The sequence below is a fragment of the Muscardinus avellanarius genome, assembly GCF_963383645.1.
Source record: "Muscardinus avellanarius genome assembly, chromosome: 8".
Lineage (NCBI taxonomy): Eukaryota > Metazoa > Chordata > Mammalia > Rodentia > Gliridae > Muscardinus > Muscardinus avellanarius.
The window spans coordinates 74,412,068-74,424,609 of record NC_137794.1 but is presented as its reverse complement, the minus strand read 5'-3'; positions in this window follow the sequence as shown (position 1 = coordinate 74,424,609).

Here is a 12,542-nt window from a genome sequence, read left to right as displayed (position 1 = left end):
TCTGAATCAAATAGTTTTACTAAGCCAAAGATGTCAAACATGAAAATCAATGGCCATACTCTACCAACTTCTCTGTCTGTAGCAGGAAAATCTTATCTGACTCATTATTCTTTTCTATAGAGTCTAGCCTCACCCTCAGATTCTGTCTCAAGCCAGCATACTGGATAGTCAATACTAGTAGATAATCATTGATATAGAAGGAGAAGACAGTTTTTCATTCAGACCCCAGGTATTATGTATTTGAAAGAATTAGGGTGACATCTTCAAATGCTCAAATGCCTCTTAACATCCAATGAACAGTATAAGAACTAAAAAGTCTTGACTTAACATAAATATGTCTTAAAAACAATATGAATGAATAGATTAAGTATTAATATTAAACTTAATTATGACTTAATAAGCATAAATAATGTCTATGGAGAAGCATGGCATGCTATAGAGTAAAACAGGAGAAATTGATTCATTTGATTTTTTAGATATATTACTTGTGCTTTGTAATTTAGGTGAAATTAGAGAATGTTTTTATATAGAAGTGATATTCAAACTGAAGGCTTTAGGGTGAAAAGCAACAAACTGTGGCAAAATGACTGTGTGCTTACGTGCATGTAATTGGGCTTTTGGGTGTGAATGAGGAAACCATCATCAGCATCAGAGAGGAACCGACTTGGGATGTTTTAGGAATGGAAGAAAGGCCTGGTAAAGCAATGGCCAGTGGAAGAATGCTAATGGTGTATTTATGAAGCAAACCAAAGTGAATGCATGTTGAATCACTGTTGGACCATAATAAATGATGGTCCATTCGACCTTTATGCTGCTTAAATTGATGTAGGTGGAAGGTAGATTGCAGTCCTTTCAATGGTGGGAGGTGAGCAAGTGGAGACAACTCTGTAAAGTCTTGTCTATGCAAACTATTTAGCTAGAAATTTACTCTTTAAGTAACAAGATGCAGTTGACAAAGCATAACTAAGAAGAAGGCCCTGTGAAAGTATTTTATGGGCTCCAAAAGCAGTAACAGACTGAATTCAGGGCTCTTTATAGATTACATGAATACATCTTTCTTGTACCTCTGTATTTCTCCCTAAATCTGTTTCTGCTGTTTTATTTTTATTAGTAGATATTCTGAATGAGATTACATCTCAACCCAGAAATAAGCCATTGCATTTTTTTTTTTTTGGTGGTACTGGGGTTCCTAGAAGCCCTTTTACCTCTGGGATACACTCCCAGACCTATTTTATACTTTTTATTTTTTTATTTTTGGAAACAGGGTCTCTTAAGCCAGTGGGGCAGGCTTCTAATCAGCGTGATCCTCCTGTCTCCACCTCCCAAGGGCGGGGATTACAAGAGTGCGCCACCACGGCCAGAAAGGCATTGCATTTTAAATGCAAAGTTACATATTTCAAAATGAGAAAATTTTATAAAAGAAAAAAATTACATTTGAAATGTTCTTATGACTGTAAAATAAAAATATACATTTATTCAAGTCAGTCATATAAAATTTAGAAATCAATAGATTATAGTAATAACTATATTTAAATATTTTCAAATGTGTGTAGATATATAAGTTAAAGCAGATTCAGCGTTGTTATATACAAAGATGTGTCCTCCCAGATTCATATTTTGAAGCCTTAACTCTCAAAGTGACTATTTTTAGAGAAATAATTTTGAGGAGTTACTTAAGGTCGAACAAGATCATAAGTGTGTGACCCTAATCCAATTTGATTGGTATCCTTATATGAAGAGGGATAGACATCACAAACACAGAAGAAAACCATGCGAGTTCACAGTGAGTGGTGTCTCCTGCAAGCTAGGAGGCAAGCTTGACTGTATCTTGGTAATAGAGTTTTATTCTCTAGAACTGTGAGAAAATCAATGGCTGCTATGTAAGCCACCCAGTCTGTAAAACTGTGTTATGTCAGCTTTAGTAGATTAATACAAAGATATTTATTGAAATCATGAGTATAAGAATTAGTTTTTCAGAGTCAAAGTTATATTTTTGTTAAATTCACTTGTCTTTTTAACCAAACAGTTATTATATCTTTACAAATATAATTATAAACACATGCATAATTATGTATCTCTACAGTGATAATAATTACAATGAAAAGATTTGCATCAGCCATAATCACTTTATTATGTCAATAACCTAAATATGCATCTTTAATAAGTTAGCTTTCCGCCTCAATGATGTTAGTTTCAAATTTATCACGTGTTCTTAAAATTTTGACCCATCTTTTCCTCACCTCATAAATAAAAATAGAAGTCTTTAGATAGTACACTATGCTAATATTTCTGAAACCAAACTCATATCTGCTTATAAAGAAAAATATATAGGGAGATGTATAACTGAGAGAAGATATTGTAAAATTAAAAAATAGCAAGATTGGAGAAACTATAACATGTTGCATGTTTTAGTTCAAACCCATTAAGACTAGTAAAAGATAAAAGATGAAGCAAAAGAGAAAAAAATTGATAAAGTATAATCCTGGAGAAGATGAAAGGGAATGGGATCCACTGGCACATGTTTAAAGATTGGTCTTGGCTATAATGGACATTGTCTCTTCTATGTCAGGAGAAGAAAGATAACAAGGGCCTGGATATTCAAAAACCAATATTTTGGTTTCTTAGAGGTAGAGATGACATTTGTTAGCTCCTTTTATTAGAAATTACAATTCAGAATAATCTATATACAGTGTTGTGATCAAAGATACTTGTGTGCTTGTGCAATAATTTATGTCACCTTAAATCATCCAGAGAAATGACACTGAAACCTTATTTGTTTTAGCAACCTTCTTTTTCAATCGAAACTAGCAGAGGAGTATTTGATATTCTGCTTCAGTATATACAACAAAGATTTATTTAGTTGGTATATTTTCAGTCCTGGGCCTCTTTTTGATTTAGTACTAAAAGGTTATTCACAATATAGATAAGGATCTACAACACATTATTTTATTGTATTTTTGAATTTAATTTTTTAATAGCTCTAATCATCTGGCACTTTGTGAAATGCCAGGCCCTGGATGCTTCTCTGTTACCTCCCACTGATGCATGTTGATTCACACAAATATGATCTGTAACTCTTTTCTTATTTTCTTTCTTTCTTTCTTTCTTTCTTTCTTTCTCTCTCTCTCTCTCTCTCTCTCTCTCTCTCTCTCTCTCTCTCTCTTTCTTTCTTTCTTTCTTTCTTTCTTTCTTTCTTTCTTTCTTTGTGGTGCTGGGGGTGAAACCCAGAGGCTTTCTACTTCCAGGCTATACTCCCAGAACTATTTTATACTTTATTTGGGAACAGGATCTCACTAAGTTGCTGAGAGCCTCACTAAGTAGCTGAGGCTGGCTTTGAACCTGTGCAATCCTCCTGTCTCAGCTTCCCAAGTGTGGGGATTACAAGTGTGGGTCACCATGTCCAGCTGTGTTTCCCTAAAAGGATGTTAAGTGTCAACTTCTAAAGATAAACTACAAAGAGAAGCAAGTGATATACTAATAACTGGGAGAAAATTTGCTTTAGTCAACACATTGAACCAGAAGCTTTTATTTAACAGAGAAGCTCTAAAACACAAGTAAGGCATGATTTGTCATTAATATAAGTAATAGAGTAAACCCAAATCTAAGGAATATTCATTATCCTCTATAGTTCAGTAAAATGCAGTATATGTTTTACGTAATGAGTGAAGATCAGATGTATAAAAATAATAGAATAAAAATTATCAATTAATTGAATTTCCTCATCCTGTTACTAATTAAGTTCCTCACTTGCAATTCCCAAATAATAATAAATAATTACAGCTATCTATTATAAAATATGATAAACTATTTTTATTACTATACTTGAATATTCTACTTTATATATTTCTGTTGGTAAATCATTTTATGGATAAATTTATATGTATAAAGCAGACAACATAAATTTAGTTTATTTGGAATTTAAAGATTTTTAAAATATACTTTTGTTGGTGCATTGTAATTATATATCATAATGAGGTTCAATGTCCTACAAACATACAATGCACATAGCATTTGGTATCATACGGTCTGGGTTCCAATCATGTTAATGAGATTGGTAGTGATACTATTGTATATGGACATAGTATTATTTGAACTGTATTGTTCATCAGACCTGCTTTTTTTCTCCCTCCCTCCCTAAATCTACTTGACTCTTCTCATTTGTCTGAAGTCCTTGTCTGAAGTCCTTTTTGTTTTCTGTTTTCTCTATCGCTTCTACATATGAGAGAAAACTTATGACCCTTGACTTTCTGAACTGGCTGATCTCACTTAGCATAATATTCTCTAGTTCCATCCATTTTCCTGCAAATGACATAACTTCATTGTTCTTTATGGCTGAATAGAGTTCCATTGTGTGTATATACAACACTTTTGTAATCCATTCATTTATTGACCGACACTTATTCTGGTTCCATAACTTGGCTATTGTGATTTGTGTTGTATAAACATGGATATGCATGTATTACTATAGTATAGACTTCAATTCTTTTGAAAAGATACCAAGGAGGAGTATAGCTGGGTCATATACTGAGTCAATTTCTAATCTTCTGAGAAAGCTTCGTACTCATCTTTGTCATGGTTTTACTAGTTTACTTTCCCACCTACAATGTATAAGAGTTTCTATTCCCCCACATCCTTGCCAGCATTTATTATTGTTCGTGTTCTTGACGACTTCCATTCTAACTGGATTTAGATGGAATCTTAGTATAGTTTTAATTTTCATTTTCCTAATTGCTATGAGAAATTTCAGTTTCCTAATTTACCTATTGTTATTTTAATTTCCTAATCAATGAAACAAGTGAACATTTTTAATATATTTATTGGCCATTTGTGTTTGAGAACTTTCTACCCAGTTCAATTACTCAATTTTTGATTGAGTTATTTTTTAAGTGTTAAGATTTTAAAATTCTTTGTATGTTCTAATTTTTTTTTATTAGAGGAGTAGCTGGTAAAGATTTTCTTCTACTCTGTAGGCTCTCATTTCAGACTCTTGATGGTTTCCTTTGCTGTACACCTTTTTAATTTGATGCTCTCTCATTTACTGATTCATATATATATATGTATATATATACATATACATATATATATACATATATGTAATTTATTTTATGAATTAACTTATAGCTGCTTTTTAATTTATGTAAGTATTGGTTTATGTGGCCAGTTAAATTAGTTATGTACATTATTAATGAGTAGTTGATGAATCAGTTACTTTTGAAGATAAGGATCTATCTTTGACTCATGGCCATAAACTATACATCCTATTTTAAAGGTGATGCAAATTTCTACTGATGGATATTAAAATATTTTTTATTTTTGCTACAAAAATATTTTATATACCACTTGCTTTTCTAAGAAATATATATTGGATGCTTCTATGTGCAGGCATTTTATTTGCTCTACTCAATTTAATACTGAATCCAATGTTAATTCCTATTTGCAGATGGTGAAACTAGTATATAGAGATATTAAATAGTTTTCCTAGGTTCCATGACTAATAAAAAGTAATGCTTGGATTAGAATTAAGGTTTATCTGACTTTTTAGAGCATAATATTTTCTTTTACCACTTTCCTTCTTCAGATACAGAGGGAAAGTTATTTTCACATTGATGTTTGTGAAAAATATATCAACCACATTTCCTTCATGGTGTTGCAGCATCACAAATAAGATAGCTTCAAGGCATTTCCTGTGATTCATTTTTCTGCTGAGTGTCACTAATAACTTTGCACATCTTTGCACCATTATGTAATCACTGTTTCCATTTTGATTATAGTTTTCTCTCTGAACTGAGAAAAATCAAATTAATAGACAATTGTGCATGAGTTGAAATGCTTAACAGGTTTTGGCAGTTACTTTTTGCAATTTTCTTTTACAGATTATGTAGTAAAATAGTAAAAGCAGCAAATATAATGTCACTTAAAATTTTTCATTTATCCCAAACCTCTTAAAGCTAAGAATTAACTCTCTTTTCTTTATTACCTACACAAGTACTACAATTGCCTTCTACTTGTTTAATGTTTTATTTGGTAGGAGAGAGTGAGTTTCCACATGTATATTACCCACATGTGAATTACAGCAAACAACACACAAAGCTGACGTACCATTTGACTTATTTGTACCAAAAACAAACTGTAAATTGTTTTACATTATAAATTTTCAGGCCACTGGAAAACATTCAAAAGAGTAATTTTAAAGTTCTGGTACCCAAAAGTTAACCCTTGTAGGAAGCAAATGGCAACATAGATAATAATCAGAAACTCCATGATTATGCGACTTTAAAAATTTCTGCAAACATTTCCAAGAAACCATTCAGGTGACTGAACCTATGGAATTGCTCTGAAATCTAAGAAACAATAGAGAAACAATTTTAGAAATCTAAGAAACAATAGAGAAACAATTTCAGAAATCTATGAAACAATAAAGAAACAATTTAAAAATTCTATCCTTTGGAATTATTCACTTTCTTATCTAATATTAGAGTACAGGATAGCCTGTGGTTTTTGAGAGAAAACTTATTAAAAGGGGTAATTCCTACAGTTGTTTGTAACTGTCATGGATTTAGTTCCCAACAGAGTGTACTAAAAAGTGTAACAAAGACTTTATTTAGTAAAATAAAATCATATAGCCACATCCACTGTTCCTGATTTATCGCCATCATTTCTGACATAGAAGATCCCATCCTCAACATGGTGTTTTATGCCTTGTGATTCAGAATGTCCTTTTATAGCACATTGCGGTACTTTAGAAAGGACAAGGCCCAGATTCCAAGCATTGCCATAAATCAGAGAACCTATAGCTGTGGCAGTATTTGCAAGGTTACCTGACCCTTGAATCTCCGAGATTATTTTTCTCTTATCATTGAAGATGGATCCATCACAATTTTGTTCTGGAGGACTTAGGTACAGCGGTGGCTTGTAGGTCATTCTCGTCATTGAAACAGAGAAAACAGTGCTACGTGTTTGGGCTTTCATGTTAGTCTTAGATATGATCAGTTCCCTCATCTATCTTTTTAGCTCCATTACTTGCCATGCCATACACAACTTGCCATGCTGAAAGTACATACTCTTTCTTAGCCATCTACCTATTTGCTTTACCCAGAGTACGTTGCTCTAAACTAGCTTTAATCATTTTCTTTAAATGTAGACCAATGATAATAACTTGGAATGTGTTCCCTTTCATGGACATTGCATTTTAATAAAGAAAATAAATATTAAAATTCAAATATTGACATTTCAAATATATTTACAGGTAACTGAGGAGATAGCTTTGTTTATGAGCTTCTCATAACCCCCATTCCACAACAGATCAGAGACTGTAAATATTTAAGCCTCCTTTATTTTAGTCTATTTCTCAAGGGAAAAATGGTTCTATTGTTGCATATATTTCTGTTACTTTCTTATCCTGCAGTATTTTATGCTTTCTCTTTATCTACCTTTCTTCTTTTTGATATGAGCAATTTAACACATTTTATTGACATTTCTTTCTATTCATTTTCCCAAAGATTAGACTTTTTCAGTGCTGTGTGTAATTTCTCATTTGTTCTTTCTATGGGAAGAATGTGATGTACCTATATTGATGTTTTTACTTTGCAGCAGAGTGACCATCACTTTATATCCAGAACGTTGCCTTGTATTATCAAACACACATGAGTAAAAAAGACATTTCACAAAACTCTGACACTACCATGAAAGTAGGAGTAAGAAATATTCATATTAACTATATGACATTCCAGAATATTAGTATGCAGTAAATTTTTAAAAATAATGTTACAATTATATTATTTCATCATAAAAAAGAAAGCTAAAATAAAAAAAAATTAAGATGGAAAGAAGACTAAGTTTATTTATTATAGGTTTAGTGGTTGCCAGATATTATGCTAAGGAGCCTGAATGACTTATCTAATAACATTTTCTCCAGTCAACCTATTATTATTCCCTTTCACAGATGAGAGAACTGAGGTTGAAAATGTTTGGTAATACCAATAAGAATTACCAATAGAGAGAAAGAAGAGCCAGAACTGAAACCTGAGGCTACTTGGTTTGAAAATCACTATCACTGTGAATTACATTTTGATATGAAACTATGATGAACCAATAAAAGTATAAAAATTATTCACATACCAGGCCGTTACACTGTATGAATTCTCTTTAGAAATCATGTAGATTCAAGTCCAGAAACAATGAACTGATTGACTAAGGAATTTTTAAGCAAGTGAACACTGAAAGTCACAACGTCTACATCCTTCCTCCCAACGAGGTCAGAATGTAGATAATAGAAAATGTATCAAGGCGTGGTGGTGCACGGTTAAAATCCCAGGACTTGGGAGGCTGAGACAGGAGGAAGGCAGGTTCAAAGCCAGCCTAAGCTACTTATTGAGGCCCTGGGCAACTTAGTGAGACCATGTCTCAAAATATAAAAAATAAAAATATAAGGCTAGGGTTGTAGCTCAGAGGTTGAATGCCCCTGGGTTCCATGCCCAGTACTGAAAAGAAACAAAAATGTGTAAATTCAAGAAGCATTGTCAGAGCACACCTATCAGAAAGCCAAATGATCTTGCATTTACTTCTAATGCTTATGTTTGCTAATCTCACTGAAACAGTATTTTCCAATGTCCTAAGAACTTCCATTCTTTGATGAACATCAAAACCTCACATGCACATTTAGTATTATTTGAAGTTTTAGAATACAATTAGTATAAGGCATGCATACATATCCTACCAATGAGACAGGATGCCTCTTGTTTTCCTTATAATGACTTTCTAATTGGCACATTGAAATTGTACATGCATAGTGAGATTTATAGTGATACGTTCATATGTGCACATAACATTATTTATTTGATCTGTTTCTTTCCCCATGCTTCCCCTATCTTGCTTCCCTCCTTTCTAACCTAATTCTCTTCCACTCTTCTACTATTCTCTCTTAATTTTCATGAGAAAACTTTTTTTCTCACTAATTTTCACATATGGGAGAAAACATGTGGCCCTTGATTTTCTGAGTCTGGCTGTACTCATAGCACAATGCTCTTCAGCTCCACCTGTTTTACTGTAAATGATACAATTTTTTTCTTTATGGCTGAGTAAAACTCAATTGTGTGCATCTACCGCAGTTTTAAAATTCATCTGTTGATGGACACTTAGATTGGTTCCATAACTTAAGATTGTTCCTATTTTCTAGTGATAGAGGGCTTCTTTTTACCTTCCCAGATGCTGATAGGTAACATCCCTCTGGGAGACCGTCTTTGTATCACTCACATGAGGTACCACTGCAGCATCAGTCTTTTAAGGGATGTGGTCCCCATGTATTTAGCATCATAGCATCAGAAAAACTGTTTACAACAGTAGAGGGAAATTTCTCAAATGTTCTTGAGAAATAGATTACACAAAACTGTAAAATAAGAACATGGTAGGAAGAGTAGAAAAAACTAACATAGAAATAAATGTAAATAAAGAAAGAGAACATTCATACCATAATTAACAGTGAACAAAGAGACTTTAAAAGTTAAAAATTGCGATGACTTATGTCTTAATGAGTTCAGCTTTTTGAGGTTATATCATAAAAGTTATTGGTTAATTTAGTAGGTTGCATTGTAATAATTATCCATAACTTAGGAAGGTTCACAAATTGTAAAAACAAATGTCCAGAACAATGTATATGACAAGATCTCATTTTTGTAAAAGACTTTTATTTATGTCTACATATAATATCTTTACATATACATCTTTACATATATAATATAGGTATATATTATAACATGGAGAAGAGACTGGAAAAGAGTTGGAAGCAGATATATTTGTGTTTTGGCATGTGTGATTTTTAATTGAACACTATAAATAGAGTGGAACAGGTATTTCTTGTATGAACAAGAAAGAAGGCATTGGTGAATTCATAGGAAAAAACCCTGTAAAGTTTAGGAATATTTTTTTCTAAATTTATTAAGGTCACCTTCCATTAATCACTTGGTTAAGATCAAAACAACAACAAAAGTGATTCATCAAGGAGAGTTATAATACAGCTTGCTCTTAAATCAGGTTAAGCTGAATTTTAGAGTTTTTTGAAATTCATGTCTTCCTCTCTTCTCTTTCCTCTCCTTTTTCACTCCTTCTTCCCCTTTCCTAAGTCTATCTTGCCAATAAATTAATAATGAAAAGAAAAATGGAAGAAAAAATTGATGGGTGGCGACCTGAAAGTCAGAGCTAGAAAGAATGAGTCAGTGTGCACCTGAAATCTTATTAGAGGAACAAGATAACCTGAACTTCTCATTAGTCCATCATTCACAGCAGTTTTCAGTAGAGGCTAGATAAAGTACTAGAGGAGTTACAAAACACCTTTTATTCTCATCCTTAGAATGATTTTATAGTGACACAAAGCACATTTTATATAGCTGGTTTTCCTAACTCATGCACTTGGTTTGACTAAGGACAAGTGTCTCACATGCAGATGTTCATTTATTTCGTAGATGTATCTGCAGTGGCTATATAGATTGTGTTAGGAGTTTATGCTATGACATCATGTGTCACTTCAACAACCTTGAATGATTAGTTACAAATCTTATTTTGTATTTAAGGAAACTGGGGCAAATGTTCAATTGCTCTAGCCTAAAACAAAGAAACTGGCAGAGCCAGGATTCAAATCCAGGTTGGTTTCTCTACTACAAAATCCTGGTTCTCAGAATGTAGAAAAGTCATTTGTTTTCTCACTTTCTTGAGGACTTCCTAAATATCTTTTAAAATCCAGAGTTTTCCATGAAAATAAGATTATGGTTTTGATACCTGCTGTAATACGTCATGTTACTTACTCTTGCCTTAAAGATGAATCAATGAACCTGATGGTAATGAAGCATAACCTAAGAGAACAATAAAATCAGCCTGGGCATCTGTAGTTTGGCTTCATTGTTCTATGGGGAAAGCAAGTCAGATCAAGTGTGATGCAGTTTCTATCAGAATGAAAATAACCTCTGTGCTCTGGAGTGCATGTTAATAGAAGGGGCTGCCGAGGGACCTGTCAGCTTCCGTTAGTGAAGCAGCAACAATAATGCAGCAGTGCAGAGAGGCCTTAGACATTGCAGGGAAGATAAACAGAACCACAGACCATTTCTGAAAATGTGAATGGAAAGAGAAATATAGTACAGGCTCTCCATCTCTTTCCTACTTAAGGACATTCTATTTGGCAAAGCTATTGAAGACGTTGTCACACACCATTATGGTTAGTCCAGTTCATCTGAGATACAGTTGTTATGGGTCTCTCATTGTACACTCTTACATGAGCAATGACTTAGGAAAAATCATGCAATCACATAAAAACACCAAAGATACTTTAAAATAGTGTGGTTCTCTAAATGAAAGTCTGAGTTATGAGTAAGTATGAAATAAACACTTAGTCATGCACATCATCTGATTCAGCCAAACAAGCTGCTGATTGCACCGCAGATGGAATGAGATAGGGGAAGAGAAAGCTGTGCCGGTTAATTTTATTTCGTAATTGAATTGTATTTTTGGCATAAAGACTTGGAATCCATTACTTTCTATTTGTTCACATCTACTGAATTATAATATGCATAGGCATATTTTAAGAAAATATCCAATTAATTCTGTTATCCACATATAACTAAAGATAAATATTTCAACTTAGTAGGAAAATAGTCAATATTCATACACGCGAATATATGTACAAATATGTTTGTATATATATATATATATATATATATCACCGTATATACAAGCATACTATCTACACACATATATGTGTATACACATACATTTACACACAATGTTCTTAGGCCATATTGTCTTCTACCTCTAACTTGATGAGATTTTTCAAGACCATTATTTGATTATACATTCTCTAGATGATAGGCAGCTTCTAAAATAGTTGCCAACATGGCCGGGCGTGGTGGCGCACGCTTGTAATCCCCGCGTTTGGGAGGCGGAGACAGGAGGATCGCGCAGGTTTGAAGCCAGCCGCACTGGCATAAGAGACCCTGTTTCAAAAATATAAAATAGGTCTGGGAGTGTAGCCCGGAGGTAGAAGGGCTTCCAGGAACCCCAGTACCACCCAAAAAAAGAAAAAAAAAATAGTTGCAAACAATTAACTCCTGCTAATCATACTCTTGGGCAATTCCTTTTCTTTAAAATGGACTGATCTTAGTGATATATTTCACATATGTGGAATGTGGAAAAAGCAAGAGGTTGTCACTTCCAAGATCAGGTTAGAGAAGTGGTAGTGTTGTCTTGTTTGTGCTTTTTCTCTGGCTTTTCGCTCTTATTTGCTCTGACGAGGGCAGGCTGCAATGCTGTGAGTTGCCCCATAGTGGAAGAGGCTCATGTGACCAGAAACCAAGGACAGCTGAAGGGAAACCAGGGCGCTCCATTTTAAACCCCATGAGAACTGACTCCTGCCAAGAATCATGAGTGACCTCCAGTGCTGGTGCCATAAAGAAATTGCAACCATTGCTGAGTGACTTGATCTTATTGAAAGAGGCTGAGCCAGAGAGATTGTGCTTGGATCCCTGATCCACAGAAACTGTAAAATACTGTGATGTTGT